At 44.3% G+C, this 4935-nt stretch overlaps 1 long non-coding RNA gene across 1 annotated transcript in view; it reads right to left on the minus strand.

Annotated features, from left to right (window-relative positions):
* Positions 1 to 2050: 2050 nt before the first annotated feature.
* The window catches only part of LOC113834914, a 39459-nt gene continuing 36574 nt past the window's right edge, over positions 2051 to 4935 (minus strand). The window contains exons 9-10 of the long non-coding RNA XR_004769151.1: positions 2690 to 2870; positions 2051 to 2557 (exon numbers count right to left, since the gene is read on the minus strand). This is a non-coding gene — a long non-coding RNA (uncharacterized LOC113834914). The remainder of the gene's footprint in view (positions 2558 to 2689; positions 2871 to 4935) is intronic.

A 4935-nucleotide genomic window follows, 5' to 3' on the forward strand; every position in this document is an offset into this window, starting at 1 on the left:
ATCACAGGTCCAGTCTCAGATACTAACTGATTTAATCTCAAGGAAAAAGCAGACACACACCCAGTCAGGGCCAGATAACTAGCCCTATTCCAATCAGCTGGGGCCTGGCACTGGCATTCCAAAGAACTGGTTCTACAAGTCAGCAAGTGACACAAAAGAAAGTATTTCCCATCTAAGAGGTGCCAGGTTTTGTCTATAAAAGTCATCATGTGGAGAGGGGGCTGTTGGAAGGGCCCCACATCAAAGAGTAGTAACGGTGCATATAAATATAATATTTGCTTTTCCGTGTGTCCTAAATTTTCCACTGTGGATATATGTGGCTTTGTACTAAGAGAAAAGAAGCCCAGCCTCTGTTAGGATTAAAGGTGAATTCCACCCTGGATGATATTTAGAGACTAAAGTCGAGATGAAAAGTGCTTTTAGTGATGATGGGATGGAGCTAGAACAAAGACAGAACAGCAAATCTCACCTGAAAGTCCTGGGATTGGAGTAAACGCGCTGCAGGAAGATGTCAAAGCTGAACCTGGAGGAGATGCTGGGCACTGTGCATCCTGGGGCCTGATGTCCTGTGATTGGCAGGCCACTAGCTGCTAGGTTAAGACAGACCAGAGCAGAGAAGAAAAGCATAAGACATGTGGAAAACAAGACAGGATTCTAGAGGACAAGAGACAGGGGCCGTTAAGGAGGAAAGCAAAATAAAACAGGTATTGCAAGCAACGAGCTTGAGGAATGATACTTGAAAGGGCAGGGAGGTGCTTACTCTTCTTCAGTAAGTAAGGAGAGCTACAGAAGGTTAGCCCTTCATACACATAAAAGACAGAGTCTCCACTTCAGGACACTCAGGGACGGGGAAGAGTTTTATAGACAGAACACAATAATGTCATCAAAACCAAGAATAGCTGGTGGGACCCAGCTGAGGCAGGGCAGGAGAAGGCCCATAACAAACAGGAATGTTATTGCAAGCAAGCATGCAGGCCCAAGCCAAGCACACTAGACCTTAAAGATGCTAGCCACTGTGTCTCTGTGTCTTTCAATCAGCCTTCAGGTCTCTCCAATGGTAGTTAGTGGCCACAGGCTTCCCTTTTGGCATTCTGCCTGTGATTTCTATGTATGCAAAGTTTGTGGGGTTTTGTTTGTCCATTTTATTTTTTGAGTTGGAGTCTTGCTATATATAGCCCAGGCTGGCCGCAGACTCAAAGATTCACGTGCCTCAAACACACACACACACACACACACACACACACACACACACACACACACACACCATGCTGGGATTATAGGTGTGCACCACAACACACAGCTCTTCCAGGAATCATCTTATACCTTGCATATACTCATCTGTTGCCTCACAGCCCCGGCCAGTTGATATTTTTTTCCTTTCCACTTGACACACACAATTACTTTTTTTTTTCTTTGCTTTGCTAGGGTCTCCTATATGCTGGGCAAGTGCCGCACTGCTGAACAACATTCCCAGTCATTTCCTTTACTTTTATAGCTCCAACTAGATGCATTTTGTGAGAGGTTTGGATGTGGAAGCAGCCGATATCATGATGAAATATCTTAAAAGTATTAAGATGTTTACACTTTGAAACTCCAGAGAAACATTTCTGTGTCCGCCTCTTGACCCTGAGCTGACTTTGTGACCAGAGAACCAATAGAGTATGTGACTCAGCTACACCAAAGGCATGACTAAGGTTCTACCTTGTCTTGGGACATTCATTTTTGGAACACTGAGCAGCTGAAAGAAGCATAATAATGAGATGGCAATGAGGTGCAGGCTGCACAGAATGACCTTGCTCAGGCATCCCACCAGACACCCCAATCTGAGGGTGCAACAATAGCTGGCCAGCATCAAGCCCCAGAAGGGCAACAGTGAGCCAACCTCAGCTACTTGCCAGCCTAAAGCTCAAGAAACCCTTTGATAGCACCCAGCTCATCCCAGTTGACATTCAGAATTATGACTGATCATGACACAGTGATGGCTGTGTTTTTATATTATTAAGTTTTTAGGGTGACGTGCCATGCAGAAAGGTAATGGGACCAGACATACTTGGTTCTCAGTGAAGATTTATTAAACTTATTTCGATTGCAAACAAAGAAAGGCAATGTTGTCTTTATCTTTTTCTTCATTTTGGTCTTCTATTGTATTTTGTTATATCTATTTGTCTATCTATCTATCTGTCTGTCTATCCAACTAGAGATCTAGGAATCTCTTCATACATATATAAAAGGCTTGTGTTTTCTTGTGTATGTGTGTGCACAAAGAAATTCAACTTAAAAAATTATAACTAATCCCATTTCCTTGTTCTCTGCAGACTTTATTCCTTCTCTCTGTAGTATCTTTGGATCTTCTGTGTACTTTTTAGGTCATAAAACTAGGAACAAGATACTCTACCCCATGATGCTCTTGGCTCTGAGGTCACCTCATCTGGAAGGCACTGTTATTTTTGGCCACCTTCAGTTCATCTTGTTGCTGTTCCGCCCATCTGGAGCATTAGCTCCCACTCCCTTTCTTGGGCAGTCCAGGAGGTCTGAAGATAGCAGCTGCATCAGAAGTCTGGGGAAGACAGCAAGCAGGGTGGTCAGAAAAGCCATCATGAAAACACAGCTTCCAGCCAGGCAGTGTAGGTGGCGAGGAGCAGACACTGTGGTCTGGAGACCTGCCTGGCTCTAAGTGGGAGTGACTCACACAATGGCGGCCAAGCAACTGATAAAGAATGGAGACTGAAGGATGCACAGAAACTGGACCATCAATTTTCCTCCATCTTCCATGGGGAGGGGAGTCTGTTCCATCTGTACTGCCTCCAAAGGGTGCGCTGGAGTGTTACGCTCCCACAAGGTACACGGCACCTGCCGACAGACTCATGCCACTGCACAAGAACACAAAATTCTAAATGAACGCAGACCTCAGTAGGGGAATGAAGAAGCCACCCCAGGAACTGCAAACACGCTGCTAAAGGGACGCTATGCAGGATTGGCTAGCTACTCTAGCAACAGGCAAAACTGTGTCACCTCGGGTCAAGGAGAAAGCCCTACAGCCCAAAATAGCTGCCCTCTCTTGCTGCCAGAGCATCTAAAATTATACCATTGAAGATTTATTTCTTTGCATACCTCACCTTGGTTAGGGGAAGATCTGGGAAGGGACCCATGAAACGTCTTCACATGAAGGTGCAAAGGGCTTGACAGGCCCTCAGAGTTATTCAGGGAAGGAAAAGGAGGGAAGTGTTGAAAGGCCAGGAACCAGGCAGAGGAAGTGCCAGTGAGGGACAGCAAAGGGCAACTTCTCCTATTTCAGATTTTCACCCAGAAGGAGCCTGGCCGGCAGCTACATCCTAAAACCAAGGTCCAAGCAATTTGCCAGTAAATTCGAACCATGCGTGAAAACAATCCTAATAATTTATTGAGATGCCTTTTTAATACATGATTATGCAGGGTTGCACATGACTCTACTTCAAATTGCCTCAGTGGTGGGGGTATATTTAGGAGAAATTTAAAAGAATCCAAGAGGCTACATAAGGAGATGGTATGTACTGCCATGCTGGGATACAGTGGGAAAAAAGCTAAAGATAGGTAATCAGGTCAAAGTCTGGTTTCTAGGGAAGTATTCACTCAGAAATTCAGGCAAGGATTCTGCCTTCATTTGTAGAAGTTTGGATAACTTGACCCCAGAAGACTAAGCAGTAAACAATCACTATTTGAAATCTACCCCCAGTCCACTGTAACAAGTAAGAAACACTTATATTGACGCAGAGCTCAAGAAAATGAGTCAACCCTACCCTAAGCTAGCTCTGAGAGGGCGCACTGCCAGGATGGTGGGCTCTCAGTAGAGGCAGGAATTAAATTGAGAACTGAGAAAATAAGGAGGGGATAAAAGGAAGAAAGAAAGACCAGATAGTGGCTGCAGCTGTGGGTGTGGCTTATGGCACATGCCCGAGGTAAATACTGTGTAACAACAACCAACTGCAACAACAACCAAATCTCTGAGTTGCAGGATATAGCTCAGTAGGGGAAAGTTGGGAAAGTGTTTGCCTAGAATGTGCCAAGTCCTGGGTTCAAGCGCCAGTACTGCATAAATGAAAATGGTGGCACACACCTCTAATCCCAGCACTTGAATAGCAGATGCACGGGGGATTAGGAGTTCAAGGTCAACCTCTGCTATTTAGTGAATATGAGGCCAGCCTGAGCCACACAAGACCATATCAAGCAACAAATTTTAAAATCAGATAAAAACCAAAGTTCAACAGCATTTGTACCATTTGGGTGTATATAAAGAGCTTCCAGATAAAGGTACCTAAATACTCAAATTCCTGAGGAAGAGAAGAACTTCCTTCCTATTTTGATGACTAATGCTTTTGGTGAGAGCAATCAGGTGACCTGGCCAAGGTTATCCAGCTGCTTAGACAGACCACTGTCAGGTCCTGCAACTGGACCGACACTGGCTAAATCCCTTACGTTGTCTGCTCAACACTGGCATTGGAGAATTGTTCTTCCCAGATCTAGTGAGTCACTCAATAGGTGACCTTTGTAACTAAAATGACCTTTCTTAACCTTGATTCAGTCACATAGTCAACAAATAATAAAGGCAGAGCCACAGTTACTTCTGGCATTAACTCATCTTCATGAGATGCCACACAAATGACTCATAGGTGGCTGGGCCCAACTACCCCCTTTTCAGAACACTCCCTCACCCAAGTACCACTAAATCTCATGATGTTAAGTCCCTGCTACTGCATGGTATGGAACTTGATATAATTTATGCATATGCTTGCATGCATGTTAATCATTTGTAGGTTGCTTATAATACTTAATACAATGTAAATACTCTGTGAATAATTATAGTGCTACAGATTGTAGAGAAAAATACAGCAAGAAATGAGGTCTGTTTGAGGGGACATGGAGGGCTAATAGTTCTTTTCCCCTGAAAGCCCATCTTAC

Source organism: Cricetulus griseus, chromosome 3, assembly GCF_003668045.3.
Source record: "Cricetulus griseus strain 17A/GY chromosome 3, alternate assembly CriGri-PICRH-1.0, whole genome shotgun sequence".
NCBI lineage: Eukaryota > Metazoa > Chordata > Mammalia > Rodentia > Cricetidae > Cricetulus > Cricetulus griseus.